Consider the following 26,704-nt stretch of genomic DNA (forward strand, 5'->3'; position numbering starts at 1 on the left):
TATATATATATATATATATATATATATATATATATATATATATATATATATAACTCAGCCATAAAAAATAATGAAATCTTGTCATTTGCAACAATGTGGATGGAGCTAGAGTATATTATGCTAAGTGAAATAAGTCAGTCAGAGAAAGACAAATACAATATGATCTCACTCATATGTGGAATTTAAAAAAGAAAACAGATGAACATATGGGAAGGGGGAAATAAAAAAGGAGAGAGGAAAACAAATCATAAAAGATTCTTAACATGAAGCCATATGAAACCCTCAGTCTGAGGGTTAATGGAGAGAGGTGGGTGGGAGATGGGCTACATGGGTGATGGTTATTAAAGAGGACACTTGTGATAAGCACTGGGTGTTGTAAGTGATGAATCACTAAATTCTACTTTAGAAACCAATATTGTACTATATGTTAAGTAAGTAAAATCTAAATTTAAAAAAGGGGGGAACACTAATTTGAAAGGATATATGCACCCCTGTGTTTATTACAGCATTATTTATAATAGACAAATTATGGAAGCAGCCCAAGGGTCCATGAATAGATGAATGGATAAAGAAGCTGTGGTATATATATACACACACAATGGAATGTGGTGTGTATACACACACACACGCACACACAATGGAATATTACACAGCTATGAAAAGAATGAAATCTTGCCATTTGCAATAACATGTATGGATCTAGAGAGTATAATGCTAAGTGAAATAAGTCAGAGAGAGATAAATATCATGATTTTACAAACAAAAAAGAGAGCCAAGAAATAGACTCAACTATAGAGAACAAACCGATGGTTACCAGAAGGGAGGTGGGTGTGGGAGTGGGTAAAATATGTGAACAGTATTAAGAATACAGTTATCTTGATGAGTACTGAGTAATGTATAGAATTGTTCAATCACTATGTTGTACACCTGAAATTAATATATCACTGTATGTTAACTATACTGGAGTTAAAATTTTAAAAAAAGAAATATGCTACAAGTATAATTTTCATTCCTCTTCTTTCTACTTATTATTATTATTATTATTTTAATAATAATTAAGTAATTATTATTCTGTTCTGTAACAACTATTCTATTATATAATAATTCTATTATTATACAAAGAAATTCTTACCAAAAATCTCATAATATTATTTCTACTTCTTTCATGGAAGGACTTATGATTGAATAAATTTGAAAATATAAGAACATAATTACCCTTTACTCAACAAAAATCAGAAAGAGCATGATTTTTGATTACCAGTTTTAGAGTTTATTACTTGAAAAAAATAATATATTTAGTTAATTCCCAAACTTGTTCCATTTTTTTACTTCCTGAAAAGCTATTTCACTTAAAATCATTTCTCCAAATTATTTCAAGCAAAATACTTCTGAATGCCATTTCAGTTCGTACCTGAAATTTAATAATTGGTACTAAAGAGGATGATATATAATTTACAAAATAAATATTTGAAGACATCCCTTTAGAATGCAATGACCCATTTTCCTATGAGAAGCCAGGTATTCACAGGCATCATATTCCACAAAGTAAAAACCAAGAGCAAATATAAGTGTAACTTCTTTTGGTGAGGAAAGATGTGCCTGAACTTATATTGTATCTAGGAACACAAACTATTATGCATATTTTTGCTGAAGAAAGATGTCACTCATTGGTACCAAGATAGTCAAAAGAGTGCTTTAATTCACTAGCTCCATTAAAATGTTTGTTTCAATGGTAGTTTTTGGACTAATCTCAATATATTTTTTTCAAAATAGCTTCTATCTGGGTAATCTGGATAAAGCATCATCCTGATCACAGGCACTAAATTCTATTTTTCTCAGCTCCCTATTAAAGTGGTCAAAGATAAGTAAGAAAATAGGAGCAGGGGAATTAGCTTCATCACTGGAAACTTGAAAAGTTGGCATCTGTGTAGATTAACTGATAATTTGCTTTCCTATTCATTCACCCTCACATACACACTCTGTAACATAGAGAGCTCCATTTCCTATGCTCCACTGCACACTTGCTTCTGTGTTGGAAATGTGAAATATTGGATGGTGGAAGATAAATAGAAGCTACCACAGGTCTGCTCAGTATGGCATCTTGGTAGTGCCTGTAGATCATCCCTGACTCCTGATCCTGCTTGGACCTCCCTTCCCCACTTACGTTCCTGCTCTCAACAGGTAGTCTTCACTGTGATTCCAGCTCCCCTGGGATATCCTGGGGTTCTAGGCTCTGGTAACCCCACATCTCCTCTTTCTCTTGTTCTCTTTTCTATATGTTCCAAATTTTTATCTCTTTGTATTCCAATGTGGATATTTATTTCCTTATATTAATCCATTTCTTTGGGTCATCCTCTGTCAAATCCATTGAGCATTAATTTATCTTATTTTTATATTTCTAAATTTTCCATTTGATTTTATTTCAGATATTCCAGTCAGTTCTCAGCTGAAATCTTGTTCAATAGTTTATCAAATGTATTCTTTCAATATACCATTGTTGTTATATTTGGTATCTAATTAAATCCAATGTCTGAATCAGTTTATTTTTACATTATGCTTCTTTTGTCTGTTTTGGTCATTTGGTCTTGTCATCTAGTATGCCAAAATTGTTTGCTAGAATGAAAAACATGGATTACTAATTCTTGTAAAGATAATTTGAGATTCTGATTATGTAATAATTCTCCACATAAGATTTCCTTTTTGTTGGCAGAAAGTTAATAAAGTAGTTCATACTCCTAAATCAATGGGGTATTGACCTAATTCAAACAAAAATTTCAATATTTGTGAAAGCTGTTTTATTTCTAATTTGCCCTTGCTCTCTCTTAGGTGCAAATTTCCAGTGGTGCCAGTGGAATCCTGAGCTGTTTACCACTGTCCCTCCTCCTTGTGATTTCTAATTTCTAATTTTTGTTCTTGTGGCATCATGAGATTTCTGAAAGCTCTCTTCAGCTTTCATCCTCTTAGCTATTTTCTGCTCAACTTCTCCATCTCTCAGCTATGTTTTATAGATTAGAAAATGCTGCAAGGAATAGAATATTGAATTCTTTTAGCTACATGTCTGTCCTCTCTGGAGCATTTAATTCTCTGGTCCTTGCTGGTTTCTTAATTTTTCTAGCACCTTCAAACAGGTTTTTAAAATGGTTTACACAGATTTAGCAGTTATTTTTGGTGAGAGGGGTGGCTTAATATAACCCAGTCCACAAAAATGGCCAAAAACAAAAAGCGAAGAATTGAATAACAAATGTATAGGAAAAAATAGAAAAAAAAGAATTATTATTTTTTAAGATTTATTTATTTATTTTAGAGAGAGAGAGGGAGAGCTTAAGGGGGGAGGGGCAGAGGACGAGGGAGAGGACAGAAACTCAAGCAGACTCCCTGCTGAGCATAGCCAAAATCAAAAGTTGGACGTTTAACCTACTGAGCCACCCAGGGACCCCAACAGAATTATATTTTTAAAAATCTAAAAGCAAATCACAAAATGAGAGATGCAAATATAAAAATAATTAAAATAAAAGTAAGAATTATAAAATTATGACAATAAAAATCCAGCAAATTTTCTAGAGTTTCTAAAAAACTAAGAGCCAGCACCATTTCCCAGTTGGGGCCATTTCCCCAAGACACCTATCTTCACTTTTTCTTTTTACTCTCCCATAGGAGTTCTCAGAAGGTTAAAGCTCAGATGGAACCTCTTTGCAAAATACCCACAGTCCCTGCCAAGGTGCTCAAGAATGTCTCTGCAGTCCTTGCCTAAGCAGGTAGGTCTCTTTTGTCACCAGAAGGAACTGGAGGAAAATAAGTGATTCCAGGTTTGGATCATGGAGGATACAAGATGAATCTGGAACATCTGATTGTGTTAGAACATCTGAATATGTTAAAAGAATGATGGGGATATAATCAAAGGCAAAGAAGCCAGCTTAAATGTCTCCTTTTGGACAAATCTGGGATTATTTAAGGATAAATTGAAATAATGATGCAAATGATTAAGGATCCATTTGTCTATGCTAATATAAATAATACAAGTAAGTAAATAAAAGGGTGATAAAAGAAAGCTCTTCCTTTAACAGAGTGACAACTAATAAATATAAAATAAATAAGTCAATTAGAAAATCGTCAGTGGTTACTAAAACTAGTGGGTGAAAGCTTGGTGAGAAACAGGATATTTATATAATATATATCCCCCAAAATAACTTATTAATTACATAGGGGGAAGTAACCTTACAGTGAAAAAACCTAGTTTATACTTCTTAAATATGTAAGGTAACAACTTCAATATTAGAGCAAACTAACTTCATATTTCTCCTGATGCTAAGGATGCATATTTTCTGTGGTATTCTTGCTAAACATGCATGAGATGAATCTAACAAGGAAATGTCAGATACATTAAATAGAGGGACATTGTACAAAATAACTGGCCTATACTCTTCAAAAAATGTTAAGATCGAGAAAAACAAAGAAAGACTGAAAGGCTGTACAAGATTAAGTGAGACTAAAGAGACATGACACGTAGCTGCCATGCATGATTCTGGACTGGATTCTGTAATGGGAAAAAAGAAGTAGATATTAGGACAGTTAACAAAATTTAAATATGAACTGTGGATTAGATAGTAGCATTATGTCAACATTATATTTTCTAATTTTTTATAATTGTAGCTATACAGAATAATGTCCTTGTTCTTAAGAAATATATGCTGAAGTTGTATGCATTTGTGTTTGTGTGTATTATATATACGGAGAAAGAGAGACAGAGTAAGTATATGGGGCAAAATATACCGAATGATGATCTAGGTAAAAGTATATGGGAATTCCTTGTGCTATTTTGGCAACTTCTCCATAAATCTGAAATTATATCAAAATAAAAAGTTTACAAGCAAACGAATTAGATGACAAATCCCCAAAACTATAAGGTATAACTGGATGGAGTCCAGCCACTGAGAGGGGCAAGAAGCCAGTGATATAATTTATAACTATGTAAGAGGAATCAGAGGGCAAGAAAATAAGGAAAACATCCTGATAGAAAAATAGGCAACTGACAGTTCATTAGAAAAAAAATACAAATGGGCCTTGAACATATTAAAGTGAGTTCACTGAAACTCATAAGAATAATTGACACTACACTGAGATATTTGGTATGTTTTACAAAACAATACTTGCCAAAAATGTATTAAAATAAGTTTTCTCATGTGTTGTTTGTAGAAATGTGATAGGTAACATATAGAAAATTATATATGAGTTTACCTATTGACCTACCAATCCCATTGCCAAGAAGCCACCAGAATGATATGCTATACAAATATTAAAAGACATATGAACAAAGCCAATTACTGCCAAAAGTACATCAACAAAGACATGGTTGAATGAATTAAAATACATCCACACAATGGAGTTTTACACTCCTTTAAAAAGAAAGGAGGCAGGTCTTTACACACTACATACTACATAGTGGTGTCCAGAACAGCTTTTTTAGGTGAAAAAAATGCAAGTTGGAGAAAAGCATGTACCATATACTACCATTCATCTAAGAGAAGAAGGAAGGAAGTAACAGTACATTAATATATTTGTTTATAGTTTAAAAGGGAAGGGGATGAGGTGAAAGGTGAACAAAACTTGTTGCTTAAGTGGGGTGGAGGGAAAATGAGACAGAGAACATCTCTGAATATACCTTCTTGTTTTGTATATTTGACAAAATCAATTATTACTAAAACTCTGTGTGTTGGGGGGGAGTGGAGGAGAGAAAGAGATAGAGATTATATAGCCTTAGTGAGCCTTAATTATGTTGGCCCAGAGAGTTATGTAAGAATACTCAATGGGTTGTTCATACTGGATACCTGCAGTGGGAGATGGGGTGAGTCTTTCAGGAGGAGATAATGTGAGGAAAGGAATAAGAAAAGTGAAAGTAAAAGAAGAAACTGCTTTAGGTAAATGTGGCCACTGGAAACATATTAATAAAATAAAACAAAAAGCTTGCAGATGTACTATAGTCCTATTATTAAATTTATATTTATATTAATCAAGAGATATAAAAAAGGGGGCACCTGGGTGGCTCAGTCGGTTAAGCAGCTGCCTTCAGCTCAGGTCATGATCTCAGCGTCCTGAATCGGGCTCCTTGCTCAGCAGGGAGCCTACTTCTCCCTCTGCCATTCCCCCTGCTTGTTCTCTCTCTCCTTCTCTCCCTCTCTGACAAATAAATAAACAAAATCTTTAAAAAAGAGACATAAAAAAAGATGATCATTGAAAAATTAATGTTTTTCTCAGGGTGGTAGGATTTGAGATCATATTCACTTTGCTCTATATTTATGCATTATTCATCTTTTTAAAACAATGACACTGTTCTGTTTATAAACCCTAGAAAAATACAATAAAGCAATTTCTATTCTGGACAAAAAGAACTGGTATTACATACCAATAAAGAATAACTAAAGGAGCAACACTCCAAAAGGAAAATGGATCAAAGAATATATATTTGGAAACATAGTCCCCTCTTTAATAATCAAATAAATGCAAAATAAAGCAACAACTTGGATATGGGGCAGTAGAGAAAGGGGAGTGAGGGATTACTCTAAAATCACTGACCTGAACAGATAGAAGAACACTTAGTCATTAATAACATGGGAAACACCTCAGGGAGAAAGACAAGGAGTCTGGTTTTAAGTTAAGATGCCTATAAAATATCCAAGCAGAGAAGCCATCCTGTCAGTTGGATGTATGAGCCTAGATCTAGGAAAAACTTCCAGGCTGGAACTATAAAGGCAAGTGTTGCCCACAAAAAAATGATATTCAAGGCATTGAAACTAAATGAAATCATGCAAGTAATTGTAAAATAGTTCTAAGGACCGAATCCTAATGTTCAATTAGAATTCCATTGATCTACAATGGAATATTATGCAGCCATCAAAAGGAATGAAATCTTGTCATTTGCAATGATGTGGATGGGACTAGAGGGTATTATGCTGAGCAAAATAAGTCAATCAGAGAAAGACATGTATCATATGATCTCACTGATATGAGGAATTCTTAATCTCAGGAAACAAACAGGGTTGCTGGAGTGGTGGGGGGTGGGAGGGTTGGGGTGGCTGGGTGATGGACATTGGGGTGAGTGTGCGCTATGGTGAGCACTGTGAATTGTGTAAGACTGATGAATCACAGACATGTACCTGTGAAACAAATAATACAGTATATGTTTAAAAAAAAGAAGAAGATAGTAGGAAGGGAAAAATGAAGGGGGGAAATCGGAGGGGGAGACGAACCATGAGAGACTATGGACTCTGAGAAACAAACCGAAGGTTCTAGAGGGGAGGGGGGTGGGGGGATGGATTAGCCTGGTGGTGGGTATTAAAGAGGGCACGTACCGCATGGAGCACTGGGTGTTATACGCAAACAATGAATCATGGAACACTACATCAAAAACTAATGATGTAATGTATGGTGATTAGCATAACATCATAAAAAAAAAGAATTCCATTGATTCAATCCTATTGTGTGCCTTTGTTCAGAGTGTGAGGAAAAGTAGAGAAATCAGTAAAGGAATTTTTGAGATAAAAGGAAAACCAGGAGATTGGGGTTTCCCTGAAAGAAGAAATGTTTTAGAAAAGAAATAGTCTAAGAAAGATTAACTGAGACTGATCATTACATTTATCAATATAGAGGTCAGTGACAAGAAAGACTGGTTTCAGGGAAGTGATGGGGTGAGTTGAGTTTGAGAGAGTAGGAGAGAATAGGAGAGGACTTGGCAGATAGTGAGGCTAGAGAGCTTTTTGGGGGGTTTCGATAAAAGGGAGCAGTGAAATAGGGAAGTAGCTATAGGGGTGTTTGTGTCAAGAGAGCTTTTCTTTTCAAATGGGAGAAGATTATTGTATATAGGTTAATGAAACTTTATTACTAATAAGAAGAAAATTAATAGTAAAAAAGTGAAGAAATTGCTGGAGAGTAGGTGAGGGAAGATGGAATATAATGAAAAAGTCAGCATTCATTAGGAGTACAGGTTGTTCACACAGAGTAAGAGGATACAAATGCAAGTCAATGAGTAGATACAGTGGTCAGAGCTATTGAAATTTTTCATATTGCTTCAGTTTCTTCAATTAAGTTAGAAACAATGCCATCAGCTGAGAATGTGGATGGGTAAGCGGGTATTGGAGGTTTATATATAGAGGGGAAAGAAATATCTGGGTTTAAATAATAGAGGATGTATTTTCCAGAACATTTAAGTTGATGTGTTCTGTGAAAATACTTAAGTCATAAATTTTATCTTTTCTCTGGTCAAACCATGATTTTTTATTTGTAATTCCGTATGGAAGGACTAACTGGACTCAGTGTACAGTGGTCCAAGAAAGACCTTTATACCCTTTAACTGAACACAAACTTGTATATTTATCTCTCCATGTAGTAGAAGAATCAATATTATTAAGTCACTGAATCAGTGCTCTATATACATGGCTATCCTCAAACATTTTAAATAAATTATTTATATGAATAACCTAAATATTTGGGCATTATAAATGATACTATAATTTGTTCTATCCATATATTTTAATGATAAATATCATTGATGTTTTTATTATCATTTATAGATAAATTTCTCTTGATTTTAATGCAGTGTCAGATGTAGAACATGTAGGTCTAGTTTCGTTTTCAAGATCAAAGCTTTTCCATTACCAATATTGACACTCCAGATGATGAATGGAGGAATTAACATTCTCATATAGTCTAAATCAAAAGCTGGTGTAGTCTTCATTCTATATGTCAGCTTGGACATATAGAAGGATTTTTGTCTTGACAGATATTTTCTTCCACAGAAGTGCTTCAGTTTGGTTATGGTTTGGATTTGAGTTATAATTTTCCCTTCAATGTTTTTCTTTAAGGCTACTGGGAGATGCTAATATATTTACCTTATGTGAATCCTTCAATGACTCAATCCTTTAGATTTGTGCTATCCATTATGGTAGCCAACAAGTATCTATTGAAAACTTATAATATGTTTAGAGCAACCAAGGAACTTAATTTTCTATATATTTAATTATAATTAATTTGCATTTAAAAATTAGTTATTTAAAAATATTTTTCCATTAAGCACAACTTCATTGCTTTCATGGGACTGCACTTCATTTTAGCCATTGAAAATGTAGCATACAATTGAAATAAGCTGTAAGTGTAAAACACAAACTAGATTTGAAGACTTAGTATGAAAAAGGAAGACAAAATATTAACTCAATAAATTTTTATATTAACTACCTGTGAAATAATAATGGTTTGGATAAATTGGTTTAAATAAAACACATAGAAATAAAGTAGCTAAAATATTTTTAGTTATAAAGTATTTCATGTAAAATTAACATTTAAAATATTAATAATAGATATATTTTATTTTTTTAATGTGGCTACCAGAAAATTCTAAATTACATATGTGGCTCACATTACATTTCTACTATAAAGCACTGCTTGAGGTTATTAAATATAAACATTGTGCTGGATGAATAGGAAGGTCCATAGGTTGCCACTGCTGTGAGGCACCTTTCTGACCAGTGGGGCCAAGAGCATGAGTAACCTTTCCAATCATTTATTCTCTGTGGCTTCAGAATTAATAAGAAGAAGCTATGAGACTAGGACTACCTTTTAAAGAGAATCATTTAACAACATAAAGGGTACCAGAGAAGATAGTGGACCTACATTCTGGGATGAATTCAAGAAGAACCTTAATCAGTACTTGTTGATAGAGAAAATACAGGAAGGTAATAGAGAAATAAGTACTCATCTCCTGAAAACTTTCAAATAAGCTTCCTGGTTTCAAAGTCAAGGACAAAGTCTACCTATACAGCTACCTTACAAGAGAAATTGGTAGCATGTGCATTCCAAGTCAAGCAGTTAAAATACATACTGGCCCTTGATGTTTTGAGTTTTGTTCTATTTTTTTGTTTGTTTGTTTGGTTCTTCTGGTTTGATTTTGTTTTTATCACTGCCTTTTCTTTTTTTTCCCCCCATTTTTGCATTTCTTAGTTTGTTTTCCAAGGAAATAGAGCAGCATGACTAGCCTGGTCAAAACTTCAGAGAGGAGAAGTTTTATTTGGCATCTTCTTTCTCTTTTGGTGATGTCCTATCTCCTTTTGGCAATATGTCCAATGCCTAGACTACCCAAGCTCTCCATTCATTTTTGCAAGAGAATAAGTCAATCCGTGCATATATATATCATGACCATTTATTACTATTTCATGGGCATTTTGCCTTATCCCAATGGAATAGAAATTTCAGGCTCTATGACAGGCAATTGGAGGATATATTCTGGGAATGTCAGAAGTTTTGGAACAAATTCAAATGTTACTATGTAACATTGTCTGTTTTTTGAATTTTTTTCCTGTTTGGTAAAAGAAAGTGTTTAATTTTCCAAAGCTCTTGTAGAATGCAATACTCTCTTTAGAGGTAATCATTCATTTTCAAAATTCTCATATTCTTAGAGTTTCATTTAAAAATACTTATAGTGTATTGATGCAGCAACGCTGCATTCTCTTCAACCAACTAGTGTAAAAGTTTCCTGCAAATATTTGATAGAAGACATTCTTGAGTTAGCATAAATTTATTTATTCCCTGGTGCGTGGGATTTCATTGCTTTGGTCCATGTGGGATAGTCCTCAGAGTGATGGATGACTCACTGTGAAACAGCTGTGACCTGACAGAGTTCTTGCTGGCAATGCATTTTATGTGTAAATTTGACTTAAAAAAAAAAATCACCATTATGTCATTGCATTCTTCTGCTTCAGTGTTGGTGGCTGTGCTCCTTGGGGATGGAGTAACACCCTTGTATGGGGAGGGGGTGTTGGAACAGATGGGCTGGTGTGGAGAGCATGAAGATGAGGGAAGAAAGATGACAATATGTATAAGCATTTGCAGAACAAGCTGGCCTATTTACTATTAAAGCTAGGACAGGCCCATTAGGTGATGTTTTGAAATTCTTAGAAATGGTCCTCTGGGACTAGTCATCATCAGTGGATGCTGTGTAAGGCAGATCCCAGGCAAAACTACCTGGTGCCTCATCAGTCTTATCTCCTTCCTCTTATAGTGCTCTTCTGCCTCATAGTACACTCCCCTCCAGCCTTTTTCTGTCCCTTCCTAGAAGTGAGATCCTGGGCACACCCTTAGTTTACCTGGTTTTCTGTTTCTTCATCCGTAAAAAGAGATCAAAATAGTACCCATCTCTCAGGATAGTTTTAAGTATTAGTATGTGTAACACTTTTAGAACAGTAACTGGCCTTATACATGTATTGAGAATTTATTACTTTTATTGAGGAAAACCAAACAGAATGATTTGGTATATAGCTCAAGACCGTGGCTCTCTTCTCCTGAACAAAATTAGATGATCCAAATCTCTTTCTATCTCATATCCTCATCAAAACTTATTGTTGTATACTCCCGCTTCCATAATAGTAAAAGCCTCAAATGGCAGCCAACTTCTGGATCTGGCATATTGATGGGTTCTTCTGTGCTCATACAGTTAAAAATTTAATTAAATGCCAGTATTTACAAATTCAGATTTAGATATTTCTTATGTATGATTTCTGACTTCCCTTGGAAAAAAATAAAAAATCTCTCAACCTTGGGATAGCTGCCCAACATGGGAACACTCAGTTGGAACTAAATAGTAGCAATCCCCTTTTGATTCTAGATATATCTTCCAGCTTTCCAGTCTCCACTGTCCCTTTATTTTTCCTTACAACCAACCCAGTTCATTTTGCATTGTTGTTCTGGGTCCTGTAAATATGTGAGTTTGTAACTCAGGTATCACAGTTGTCTTTCATAGTTGGGTTATTTGTAACTTTGACAGAACATTCTAGAAAAGAAAAACAAGAGTTGGTCCAGACATAGAGAAAAATGTCATGTCATGTTTGTGTAGGAAGACATTTAATTCACATTCCCTGAATCCTGAACATATGCCAAGCACTGCTCTTAGTGGTTAATATTTGTTAATTCACTTGACCTTTACCCCAGTCACAGTAAAGTGTTCAAATTTATTCAAAACACAATAGGAAGTCACTGAGGGATTTTAAGTAGAGGATAGACAATACATATATGATTTATATATTTAAATATCACTATAGTTGACATGCAGAGCTTGGAAGGGATGAGAGAGAGCTAACAGGGGACCAGTTAAGTAATTATGAAGATAGTTAAAGTTAATAACGGTGATTTGGACTAGGTGATAGGAGTGATAAGAAAAGAAGCTATTAGGGCTATAACCCAATGTATTTAGAGAAAATATTGTTTCCTGTGGAAAATAAGGGCATAATCTGGACCCTGATTAGCACATGGCCACTCTCTCCCATTCTATTCCTACTCACATTCCCCTTTCCTTAAAAGCCAAGATTATTTCAACCTCAGAACCTTTGCATTTACTGTGACGCTCTCATCCCAATGTGTCACACTGTTGTCACTCCTACAATAGTTCGATGCCACTTTCTATTCCACACTGTCTTATCACAGCACTATGTTTCAAATGCTATCATTTATTGCCATCTAATATTTTCATGTTTATTTGTGTTCTTGATTACTTGTACTTGATTTTGTTCTGGTACATTCAGTTGCTTAACTATTTGTTGTATAAATGAGAATATGTCACAGATCTTAGTTAAAATATGAATATGGGAGAGAAAGCGACATCAAGGATGATTCTCATTGTGTTTAGTAAAGATAATTGAATGGATTGTGGTAACATACACTGGGATTATGGAGAGCAACTGGCTTGTTTGGAGTGGGAGATAGAATTAGAGAATGTTTTGGATGTTGTATAAGTTTCCTAGGGCTACAATAACAAGTACAATAAACTGGGTAGCTTAAAATAACAGATATTTTTTTCTCTCACAGTTCTGGAGGCTGAAAGTCTGAAATCAAGTTGTTGACAAGGTTGTTTAAGTGTCTAAATCTGGTGGAGGAGAGATATAACATGTCTCTACTTGGAGTATGAGATAGAGGGACTGGCATCTTAGTATTCCAAACCTCAGTGACAATTTAGATCAGGCCCAAATAATCAAAGGTAAGAGTCAATAGAAGGTGGGAATGGGATCAAACAGATAAATTGAGTAAGCGTGAAAAAATATAGGTGCCTCATCAGTCTTATCTTGGTATATATAAGGATATATAGGAATATCCTTGGTATTCCTTATACCAAGGAAAGATGGAACTAGATGTGTGATCTAAGGAAAGGAAGAGAAAAAGATACATGAATTTCATCACTTTGAAGAATCTGATTGTCTTGGTATTTTACAATAAAGCAAAGTGAATCCAATATATATGGCCCATTTTCCTTGGGATTAGTTCTTTGACTTTTCAGTGTTCCATTTCTTTCTTTCTTTCTTTTTCTTTCTTCCTTTTTTTTAAATTTTAAAGAGGGGGTTGGAGGGGCAGAGGGAGAAGGAGAGAGAATCTCAAGCAGACTCCCCACTGAGCAGGGAGCCTGATGCAGGGCTCCATCTCATGACCCTGAGATCATGACCCTGAGATCATGCTCTGAGCCAAAACCAAGAGTTGGACACTCAACCACTGAGCCACCCAGGCACTCCTGGCTGCCAACATTTCTATAGTTACTGGTCTTCTCAGAAGGATCTTGTGAATATGATAAATAATGGGTTCTGTATCCCACATCACACATAGGAAAGGAACTTAGATGTTGAAAATTGTCTATAACAGTAAAGGGAAATTTCACAGTAGTATTTCCACTCCAGATTCTCTCAGCAGGAAGACCTTATGGTCAACTAAATTAGGATGATTATACTGTTTCAGAATGTTCACCACTGCCTTATAGACAAAAGGATAAGAGCACTAAGTCACAAAACCAAATGTTAATGCTAATGTTAATTTTTTTTAAGCTGACCCCAGCAGGGGAAATGAATAAATTGCTTCTTTTTATAAATGAATTACAAGATGTTCTTTAAAAAATATTGTGGGGAATTGAACAATAAAATGGGCCTAAATGCCCCATTTTTAAAACTTAGTTTCTTAGCAATTAGATTAAAACAAACAAACAAACAAAAAAACAAAAAACCTTGTCCCATGTATTTCCATGATAGCAGGGAAAAGATATTTTCATTTGAACTACAAATACCATATTTCTTCTTGTGAAACTGTGATGAAAGTAAGTGGGAACATCCTGTTTGAAGCCTTGCACATACATCGTCTATCTGTAAAGCATGTGTTCTTAATAGATGAAAATCACAATATTCAGTCACTAGTATTTTGAGATTTTCTGTGGGTTAGTAATTGATGAGCTAGTTGATTTACATATTCTCACAGGATTCTCTACCTATATCAGTGATTCTCAAAATTTATCATGCACCAGTATCACTTATGGGGGTTTATTCAAATGTAGATTGTTGGGCTTATGAGGCCTGAGAATTTCATTTGTAATGAGTTACCAGGTGATTTTAAGGTTGCTAGTGTGGAGACCACATTTTGAAAACCAGTGCTCTACATAATTGATTCTTAAACTTTCCAACAATAATATATCAACTATTTATTTTCTTTTATTGATATATTGTATCACATTGATTGATTTGTGGATGTTGAAACAACCTTGCAGCCCAGGGATAAATCCCACTTGGTCATGGTGAATAATCCTTTTAATGTACTGTTGGATCCTATTAGCTAATATTTTGGTGAGAATTTTTGCATCCATGTTCATCAGGGATATTGGTCTGTAATTCTCCTTTTTGATGGGGTCTTTGTCTGGTTTGGGGATCAAGGTAATGGTGGCCTCATAAAACAAGTTTGGAAGTTTTCCTTCCATTTCTATTTTTTGGAACAGTTTCAGAAGAATAGGTATTAATTCTTCTTGAAATGTTTGGTAGAATTCCCCTGGGAAGCCATCTGGCCCTGGGCTTTTGTTTGTTGGGAGATTTTTGATGACTGCTTCAATTTCCTTAGTGGTGATAGGTCTTTTCAGGTTTTCTATTTCTTCCTGGTTCAGTTTTGGTAGTTGATACATCTCTAGGAATGCCTCCATTTCTTCCAGGTTATCTAATTTGCTGACATATAGTTGCTCATAATATGTTCTTATAATTGTTTGTATTTCTTTGGTGTTGGTTGTGACCTCTCCTCTTTCATTCATGATTTTGTTGATTTGGGTCATTTCTCTTTTCTTTTTGATAAGTCTGGCCAGGGGTTTATCAATCTTGTTAATTCTTTCAAAGAACCAGCTCCTAGTTTCGTTGATCTGTCCTACTGTTCTTTTAGTTTCTATTTCATTGATTTCTGCTCTAATCTTTATTATTTCTCTTCTCCTGCTGGATTTAGGCTTTATTTGCTGTTCTTTATTTTCATAATAAGAAAAAAATGAGTGCAGACAGTTTGCTTGCTGTGAATCAGCATTTCTCTACATTTAGGCTGATTTCGCGTATCAGTGATTCTTCTTGATTCAGCAGTCTGTATAAGCATTTTCCCTTATTATTACAATCCTTGTGAATATTCTTGTTTTTTCCTTGTGAATATTTTTGAAAGAAGAATAGACAGATAATTAAACAGTTATAATTGACAGTTTTGAGAATTTGGTGAGAGGGGCATTCACATATGGGGCTGGAGGTATCCGGCAAATCAAAAGCTACACCATCCATTCTGAGCTCACGAAGATGGATCCACATTCTGGTATTGCGAGAAAGAAACTACCAATCAGCTTAGGCCATTCTCATTTTAATTATTTTCATCCCAGAAAACAGGTCTTCAAAAACAATCTCTGGACTCAATATACCACCGTAATGTCTTCCTGGTGTCTCTCCCTGCCTTTTTCCTTTGAAGTGGACCTAAGGTTGGATGCTTTCAGTAACCTTAGAGAGTGAGGAATCTACCAGGTCAGAGGCCTCCCAGACAGTCAGTCAGTGATTTGTTTGTTTATGTGCTTATTTTTATTATTTATTTTTAATATTTAGGTTAGAGGAGAAGCCACTTTAGTACCCAAGGACCAATTCTGCTACTCTATTATCATATAAGGAAAATGTTGTATCATAGTTGCCTACTACTACCTTCCATTTCTTACTACATTATTAAGCCTGCAAGTTTCAATATAGCAGACCTACATATGGCCAATCATACCTTCAACTTACATAATATATTTTAGAACCCATTCCTTCATCCCATCACTAGCACAAATGCTTTCTTATATCAAATTTGGACATTCATACATCAGCTATGAACAGATATTTACAATATCCTTTGGTAGTATTTATCTCTAAACAGTATAACAATGATTACAAAAACTTCTTAGGAAATGATGGACAAATTACTTAACCCTCAGGCTTTGATTCAACAACTAGAACATAGGGAAAATAATAGTGCCTCATGATAGGATTATAATGGTAATTAAATCAAGTAGTATATTAAAGAGCAATTAGTCTGTGTCTTGCACATCAAAAGCACTAAAATTGGTGCCCTCAACTACCTAGGTATGTGCTTTATTGGGCAGAATTCATGACTTGGATTTCTTAAGGAATTTGTGCTATTTGCTCTAATACTTTATTGTATTTTGTCTTCTGTTTTCTAAACATGAACGCAATACAGAAAAATTAAAGACCTGCTAGATATCTGTCTATATTATATATTTACTTATAGAGAAACAATACAAAGAAATTATATCAAACCCTAAAAATATTTTCAAAGATTTTGACTAACAGGTGAGATACCATTAAGGAGTAAGAATCAGTATCAAAATATTTAAGTGACACACATTCAATTGCAATGAGTATCCCTAGTATCCAGATTGTGTTCATCCAATATACAAAAGGAACCAGAGCTCCTTGGGGGAAATGACTGATTCTAGATTGAGGGGCAAGAAGTGTACAAACTGAACCTGGAACATATCAATATGCGAAAAAACAAAGAAGTTATCAGATTACTAGGTTTGTGTCAAAGGACTCAGAAACCAACTTCTGGAGGCTCTGATTGGTCAAATACAGTTATCCTGGAACATCAGCAAGAATATTGATTGCAATGTATTAAAACCCTTCCAATTAATCATAAATCTATAAGTTTAAAATAATAGCAAAAAATAAAATAAAAACTAGAAGTTCATTGATCACCTTTGGAACGTGGTAGACAATCAAGTAATTATACAGGGAAGTAAAACAAGTGAATCAATGCTTAGTTTTCCTCTGTGAATTGTATATTAGTATAATCAAATAACTGATAAGGTTTCTTTTTATAGAAATCTTCTAGCTAAGACATGAAAGGAGAAATTATAGAATTAGAATATCATAATATTTTAATCTCCAGTGAATTAATGATCTAGATAATGATCACCAATGACTCCTGACATCACATATACTTGCGATACACATATACACTCTCACACACACAAACATACACACACACACCAGACCTTACATGTCTCCTTGTGGAAGTATAGAATGCCCTAAAATATTAAACTTGAGTCTCAACAATCTTCTAGATCTAACTACCATAAATGTAGGCTGTACAGGGAGCAGAGTGGCATGTTAATTTGATAGGACAAGGATGCAATCAGAAAAATCTAGGATGTACAGAAAAAACTCTACAGAAAAATGAACTGGATTCTTCAACAAGTAAACTTTAAGGGAAGAAAAAGGGTGGGGAGAATCTGTAAATAAAAAGGGATTTAAAAGATATACCGACCAAATAAAATATGTGGGCTTTACATAGATTCCAATGTGAACAAATTTTTAAAAATTAGTAAACATAACCAGGGAGATGTTAATTATATTAATAAATTATTTTTAATATTATGAGATGTGAAAATAATAATATAGTAAAATGGCAATATGATTACATCGTTAAAATATTTCTTTTAGATATATGCTGAAATATTTATAAGTGAATAAATTACTTTTGGGGTAGCTAATGGGTAGGGTGTAGGTGAAACGAGAAGCTGCGTACATGACAGTCCATTAAACTGTTGTCTCTACTTCTGAGTATGATTGACTTTTCTATAATAAAATGATAATAATCAATAGCCTTCAGTGAGCTGAAAATGCATAGTTTCCTAGAGCTTTTATATTATTACTGGTTACAGCAGCACTTTTAGCAAGAATTTCATTAGATCTTCACTTGAAAAGTTTTAGGAAAAGTGATAAAATAGCATCAAAATCAGCATTATAATCTCCTGCTATTTATTCTTTTGTAAAAGTTACCATCAGCCCACCCTTCTACTACACATTTAAAAAGCTTCTCTGTCTACTAAGGGTCACTTTGAGGAAGCCAGGAGAGTAGAATGTAAGGCAAAAAATTATTTCAGAAAATGAACTTATTGAGATTTAATGTTTAATCTACTTAATATTTTTGTAGCTAGGTACATATTTTTTAATTGTTAGTAATGAGAAAGTTACAAAAATAGGAATATTATCTTTTTCTAATTATCTGAGAACATTATCTCCATTATACCATGTAAATTTATTGCTTGATTTTTGTGTGTTTTACTTCTCTATATATTTTCAGGAACATATAGTAAATGAGATTATTGTGCATAGATAAAGAGCTAAATAAAATTTAATCTTTGACTCAATTCCTTTTTAGGAAGCTGTTTGAAAAAACTAGAAATTCAGATGAATATGAGTGTTATATTTTATCACAATGTTATTACCAGTGAAATTTTGAAAGTAACTTAGATTTCAAATAAAACAAAATCATTTAAATTACAGCATTTTATGGGAGAGTATTTTGTAGTGTTGGAGAAATCTAATTAAAAACAAATCTCCCAACCCAGAAAACTACTCCACAAAAGTAGGAGAGAGAGAGAGAACACTTCTATTATTGAGTAAGCATTAAATCAGAATATGATGCATATCACAGGCAACCTGCTGAGATTACAAAAACAGGAAGAAATTTCAACCTTTTATATAACCGGGCAGAAACAACCCATTACATACATGTTGTCAAGATAAACAATAACTACTCCTCAAGTAAGAAGACTTAACAACACCACTTCTAACACATAGTTAGTTTAGATGTACCTGGTAATTGAGATTAGCTAATCAGCTTTATCCAGAGGAGAAACAGATTTCTCGTATCTTTATGATAGGAGGTAGTTTTGTAACATGAAGCAAGGTGCCAACATATCTTAAGCACCAACCTGTCCACAGAAATCCAGAGATAGTGGTACCATCTCCCTTGATGCTTCCATTTCATAGACAAGGCTCCCATGTACTTAATCCTAAGACAATCCTAGTTATAAAGCTGACAAAAGGCCTATTTGGTTTTCATAAATATATACATTTCAAATAAAGGAGAAAATACAATTACAAATTTTCTAAAGTAAATGTTCTAGGAAAAAGGAGGGGAGGGAAACCTATTGCCTTATTTTATTTTTCAGGGAAAAATGTTTTTTAATTACGTGCTCAATCCATTTGGTGTATTTCAAAAGGTGCAGTACTTTTCTTCATTTATCAGTGAAAGAAGTTAGAAATTAACTTCAAAAAAGTCAGCAAATGGCAAACAAATTTCCTTGAATGTCATAGTCACATATATAGTGCATTCTAGAAAGGAGGAGGGGCAAGACAGATTCCACCCACTTTCATGAGTTTCATCAAATACTGGACCTACTCAAGCATTGTACTAAAAGCAATGTTAAATCAAACTAAAGATTAAAGATTAAAATTCGTTTTTGCAATAATGATAAATGCCCTGGACCTACCCACATGCGCTCGTGTGAGACAAGGCCCATAGGTATGGTCCCCTCCCCCTCTCAGTACTAGTTAATTTGAGTAATTGTGTATTGTCAGAAGAGTGATTAGTACTAGTTTTTGTTTTGTTGTTTCAAATTTTTTGTTTGTTTAAGAGCAAGGCATGCTTATGATAACTCTGTAACAGACTAATTTGGGTTGTTGAAGCTGCTCCTGGGCTCCATCCACTCTGGAGAATGATCTGTGACATTTAGGTTTTGTTTTGTTTTGCTTTGTTTTTTCCTTTTTTTTTCCTATTGCCTTATTTTTAAAAAATGTATTAAAGAACTAATATTTTTAGATCAGTTTTAGGTTTATAACGAAATTGAGAGGAAGGTACAGATATTTCCTATATACTTCCTGGTCCTGCACAATCATAGCCTTCCCCATTATCAACATCACTAACCAGAATGGTACATTTTTTACCAAGGATGAATCTACATTGACATATCATCATCACCCCAAATCCATAGTTGACATTAGGTTTCACTCTTGGTGTTGTACATTCTGTGGGTTCGGACAAATGTATGACATATCTATCATTATAACATTTTGCAGAGTGTTTTCAATGTCTTAAAAATCCTGTGTGCCCTGCCTATTCACCTCCTCTCCTCCACCACAGTCAACCACTAACTTTTTGTTGTCTCCATAATTTTGCCTTTTCCTGAATTCATATAGTTTGAATCATACAGTATGTAGCTTTCCCAGATTAGCTTCTTTCACTTAGTAATATGCATTTAAGTTTCCACTATGTCTTTTCATGGCTTGATAGTTCATTTCTTGTTAACACTAAATAATATTCCATTGTCTGGATGTACCATAGCTTATTCATCCATTGACCTACTGAAGGACATCTTGGTTGCTTTCAAGTTTTGGCAATTATGAATTAAACTGCTATGAGCAGCCATATGCAGATTTTTGTGCAGACATTTACATTTTCAACTCCTTTAGGTAAATACCAAGAGAAAGATAGTTGCATCATATGGTGAAAATATGTTTAGTATTGTAAGAAATGACCAAACTGGGGCACCTGGGTGGCTCAGTCGTTAAGCGTCTGCCTTTGGCTCAGGTCATGATCCCAGGGTCCTGGGATCGAGCCCTGCATCAGGCTCCCTGCTCAGCCAGGAGCCTGCTTCTCCCTCTCCCACTCCCTGCCTGTGTTCCCTCTCTCGCTGTCTCTTTCTCTCTCTCTCTGTCAAATAAATAAAAAAATCTTAAAACAAAAAAAAGAAACTGGTTTAAAAAAAAATGACCAAACTGTCTTCCAAAGGGGCTGCAACATTTACATTTCCACGAGCAGTGAATTAGAGCTCCTGTTGCTCTACATCGTTGACAACATTTGGTGTTGACAGTGTTCTGGATGATGGCCATTCTAATAGGTGTGTAATAATATCTCATTGTTGTTTTAATTTGCATTTCCTTGATGACATATGATATGGAACATTTTTTTCATGTGTTTATTTGCCATCTTTAAATCTTTTTTGATGAGGTGTCTGCTAAGGTCTTTGGCCCATTTTTTAATTGTGTTATTTGTTTTCTTTTTTTTTTCTTTTTTTAAAAGATTTTATTTATTTGACAGAGAGAGATACAGCAAGAGAGGGAACACAAGCAAGGGGAGTGGGAGAGGGAGAAGCAGGCTTCCCGCTGAGCAGGGAGCCCGATGCGGGGCTCGATCCCAGGACCCTGGGATCATGACCTGAGCCGAAGGCAGACTCTTAACGACTGAGCCACCCAGGCGCCCCGTGTTATTTGTTTTCTTACTGTTGAGTTTTAAGAGCTCTTTTGTAAGTGTTCTAATTTCTCCACAACCTAATACTTGTTGTTGTTTATTGTTTATATTATATATATCATGTAGTGTGTATATATGTAGTATGCATATATACATGTGTATATATGTTTATATAGTGTGTATACATGATATCTACACAGATGGTATATATACATATATATCATTATTATGTATATACTAATTATAACAGGTGCAAGGTGATTTCTCATTGTGGTTTTGATTTGCATTTGTCTGATGATTAGTGATGTTAGTTACCTTTTCAAATGGCCCTACTGATTATTCATATGTCTTTTTTAGAGAAATGTCTACTGAAGTCCTTCGCCCATTTTTAATTTGCTTTTTGGCTATGGAATTGTAGGAGCTCCATAGGTGTTTTGGAAATTAACTTCTTATCAGATATATGGTTTACTAATATTTTGTCCAATTCCATTGGTTGCCTTTTCACTCTGTTGAGTGTTTACTTTGCTATGCAAAAGCTTTTGAATTTAATGTGATTCCACTTGTTTTTGCTTTTATTGCCTGTGCTTCAGATAGCATATCCATGAACTCTGCCAAACCAATGTCATGAAGCTTTTCCCCTATGTTTTCTTCTAGGAGTTTTACAGTTTCAGGTCTTAATGTTAAAGTCTTTAATCCATTTGGAGTTGATTTTTGTGTATGGTGTAATATAGGCATTCAGTTTCATTATTTTGAATGCGGATATCCAGTTTTCCCATTAGTATATGTTGAAGAAACTATTCTTTTTCCATCATTTGTTTTTGGCTCATTTGTTGATTTGTATATGCATAGGTTTATTTCTGGGCTCTATTCTGTTCTATTGTTCTATATGTGTGTCTTTATTCAGTACCAAATTTTAATTACTGTAGCTTTGTAATATATTTTGAAATAAGGAAGTGTAATGCTTCTACCTTTGTTCTGTTTCCTAATATCACTTTGGCTCTTCTGGGCCTTTTTACATAATCATAGAGAGGACAAATTTTACAAATAAAATATGTAAAAAAAATGTGCACAAAAATAAAACCTCTATCCAATCCTGGTTTTAAAATGTCTCTGGTTAGAATTCAGTCTATTCAAAATTTAAACTCCCTGTCAGCCCCTTTTAAAATCTTTTCCCTCTCTCCATCCCAAGGTGGCTTTGAGGTCAGGAGTAAGCTTATGTAAGCTATGTCAGATGGGTTTATCACTAGGAGACAAGGAGGTAACACAATTACATGCTTTACTGTCTGTTCATGAACTAACAGTTGCATGATAACTAATCATCGACAGACTTTAGTCTGTAAATCTGTAAAGAAGTTAGTGATTGGTCATTGATCACAATGCACATCTGTTTCTTACATCGTGATTTGTCGACTGAAGAACTAGTGGTAGAGTATATATTTTATGCACTTACAGTTAATATACCATGATCATTGAAAGTTAAATTATGTTGGTATGGGAGCAGGTATTATTTAACTAAACTATGGTAACTAGAATTCTAACATATCAGAACTTGCCTGTGCTGAAGTTTCCCTGAGTGGCATTCACTCTCCCATTTCCTGAGGTTATGAGTGAAGAAGGGATGCAGGGAAAGAAACTCAGCTACAGAGAAGGGAAAATTATTAGGAGGTAGTTCAAAAATATTGACTTGATTATACTGAAATATTATATGATGCATACTTATATACTTAATAATGTTCATAATTTTCACATTACTAATACTTAACAACATGATTTTATGACTTCATAATATTTCATCAGACAGCAATAGATAAATTTTACTGAGTGCTTGTACATGGTAGACACTTCCAAATGCTTATAGTATTATCTCATTAATCCTCTTAATATTTTGAGATAGGTACAATTATCCTCATTTCATAGATAGGAAATCCAAGGTAAAGGGAGATTAAATTAAAATTGAAAGATGCACAGTTCATAAGTGAGAAACTGGGATTTGAATTTAAGCATTCTGATTCTAATGCCCTTTCCTCTTTTCCATGCGGCTCTACTACAATATTATTTATTCATTCTGCACTTTTTGTTGGGTATTTAGACTTTTACATTTTTCTACTGTTTTTGTACAGAAATCCTTGTATATATTCATGATTTTCAATAGCAAAAAATCCATAAATTGAATTATTTTATCAAATTTTATGGATCTTTTTGAGATTTTTGTTGTATTTTGCAAACCACCTCTGAAAATATTTGTTTTAATTTATTTTCATAAGCAATGCATTAGATTGACCATTTAAAAAACCATCACCAACTAAGCGTTCATAGTTTAACATATCTTTAGTAGCTTTACATTTTTTGTCAATTACTTTTACTATTCTTTGCCTATTTTTAGTTGGGCTTTTCAAATTATTAGTGTGCTTTCTTTCTATTAATGATAATAAGCTATTATTTTATATAACAGATATATTTTAACCTTTTACATTAATATTTTAATTAGCTATTTTGTTGCTTATAAGAAGGTTGTGGATTTTGCATATTTATTTTATAACTGCCCTCTTTACTAGATGAGACAGAGATATTGTGAAAATAGCATAAAATGAGAGTATAAAGGGACAGCTATGATAATAAGGTTAGAATTTATGACAGTATTGTATGGATTTTTAAAAATTCAATACACAAAATAACATTGGATATATAATGCAAAAATAAAATGATGAGGGTAGTTTCAAGATCCAAAGTTCTGAGAAGATCTGCAAGGAATAATATGGAGAATCTATCATTACAACTAAGGAAGAAAGAATAAAACTTGCAACAGAGCTGTGATTTAATGCTGGGTAAAAAAAACAGAAATATTTAGATTTTCTCCTATTTAGGGGTCAGAGACTGAGGCAAATGTAGACTGGCAGGGCACGAGGGCCAGGGAACTGATGATTAAGCTGAATCCTCCTTAATTTAATCACATCATATCCAGTCAAATAGGTGGAAAAATTGATAATAGCATTTATATAGATTTTGCATGTTAGAAAACCAAATGAAGAGGTGGCACAATTATGGACTTATTTATGTAATGCAAAGTAAGCCTTTAGACTGAAAATCTCGGAATTCATTAGCTTTTGAGAACTTTGGCATATCTACCTTCATGACAGAATCTCACTTATATAAAACTAACCTTAGAAGCATTATTAATACTTGGTATTTGATTATGTAAATGTTAACATGACCCTAACATTGCTTCCACTTTTTCAATTCCTGACTCTTTCTGCTAATCAGTCATTTCAGATTTCAAATTTTGTTTTATATTAATGAGAACATGATTTTTTAAAATAATACTTACCTGTATGGATAATATTTGAAATATGTGAATGTCAGAAAAATTTAATTAATGCCACAGAGAAATTAACAGGGAAGATAATTCCACCTTGGGAAGCAGTCGATGATAGACTTGGTGACCTTTATTGTTCCAAGAACCAATTATGATTTTTTAAAATGATACATCACTGTTTTGATGGGTATAGGACAAAGGTAATAACTACAACGCAAATTGGTCACTTCCAAGCCAAATTGTCGCAAAATATATTTAGCTACTTTTTTTCTCATCATAAAAGATGTAATTATAAAACTTAGATTAATCTTAGGATATTTTATGCGTCAATTTTCTTTTCCTTTTCTGTCTTCCTAAATGGAACTCTTATTCTTAAAAACCTTTCTTTGTTCATTCTCTGCACATTGAAGATGACCAACATGACTAGAAAAGGAATTTCTAAAGTACTCTAAATTTCCTCATTACACTATGCTATAAAGTTCACTTACCCAGTTCCTTTAAGATCTGTAATAGTGCCACATTAAGTGGTCCTTTTGGTCAAACATTAAATGAAATGATGCTCCATCTTTTACTTCTTGCCTACAGAATACCCTGAAGAGTGGTAACAAAAATTTTCTGTGTGCAGTATCCAGTTGTCATGAGTAATCTATAACTTAGCCAATGAAAGTGGTACCAATTTACATAGTTTATTCATGTAAAGATTACTAAATTACCAAAAGCTGAAGAGTCTTTAAGCAAGTGTGTTGTCTTCAGACATTTCACTTTACCATTTTTTAAGAATTTTACAAGAATATCTCTCAATCAAATCAGAAATTATAACCCAAATAAGCATAATCTGAGGATTTTATAGCCTCCAAAAAATGTGTTATTTACTATTAACTCCATTGAGCTGTCCCCAAATTCTCACTTTATGCAGAAGAAAACATCTGGTCACTATTTCACTGCTGAAGATAATTAGCCTCCAATGTTCACAAATTATATTTGCACCTATGCCCCTTGCAAAGCCCAGGGACTGCAAACTTGTCCAATTACTCTGACACATCTCCCTAGGTGAATGAAAATGGAAAGCAGTTCTGTCCTGTAAGAAATTAACCCATCACCTGCTAACCTCTAAGGTTGTGTCTCAGCAGCTATTAGGCTGTCATTTAAAATTTATTTTCTTATAATAAACCCACAAATGCCCAGTTGGTCACTATTAATATCAAGAAATATTGATACCTGTTATATAGTATATTTGCATTGTTGAAGAATGTCAGAGCAAATACCTTCTGAAATCATACTTTATACTACTTTCATCTAAAACATGGGCAATGGCATAACACCACTACTTCTGTAATTTATAGTTCCATTCATAGTTTTACTCATAGGAAAAGAAAAAGATCTTAACAAGTATAATTGAAGAAGGATTGGACTGTTACATTATATTTTGCATCTCAAGCACTTCTGCTTCAGCTGTTTAAATATATTTCCTAACCCCCTCCACCCTCTCCTCTGACAGTGGAAAATACATTTGTTTACATTAGGTTTTGGTTTTGAAAAGCTTTGTAACATAAAAGAAAGAAGCATTCCTGAACATAATAGAAACTTACAGTTTGCTCAGTGATAGAGAATGCTTCTCGGTTTTTTTGAGAAAATGTAAACTAGAGAATGAAAAGATATGACAGCTGAACAATCGAAGTTAAAGAAGTTGGCCAGGAAGCATTCCCTAGAAGAAAAGTAATATATATTTGTGAGCATAACTCACACCATACAAATCAGCAAGTGAGAGTAGTCTGAGAGCAGCATTGATGATTCAGAAGTGAGAATAAATTGTTAGAGAACCTGCTTATGGTCTAAAAATGACAAATCATCCTGATTACTACAGTGCATTATTTGAGACTCTAAAATGTTTTTGTTTCTTCTAGAAATTTGCTATATATCATGATTTTTTAATAAATACCTATTTTCTGTAGGCTAATGTTGGAATAACTGTTCTACACACCATTTTGATTCTGCCAAACTAATTAC

General features: G+C 33.9%; 1 long non-coding RNA gene across 1 annotated transcript in view; it reads left to right on the plus strand.

Moving 5' to 3' along the window:
- LOC118020996 overlaps positions 1 to 26,704 on the plus strand; it is a 93,564-nt gene that overhangs the window by 8,327 nt on the left and 58,533 nt on the right. The window contains exon 2 of the long non-coding RNA XR_004682072.1: positions 3,655 to 3,755. This is a non-coding gene — a long non-coding RNA (uncharacterized LOC118020996). The remainder of the gene's footprint in view (positions 1 to 3,654; positions 3,756 to 26,704) is intronic.

This window comes from Mirounga leonina, unplaced genomic scaffold (genome assembly GCF_011800145.1).
Source record: "Mirounga leonina isolate KUSES-001 unplaced genomic scaffold, KU_Mleo_1.0 Mir_174, whole genome shotgun sequence".
Lineage (NCBI taxonomy): Eukaryota > Metazoa > Chordata > Mammalia > Carnivora > Phocidae > Mirounga > Mirounga leonina.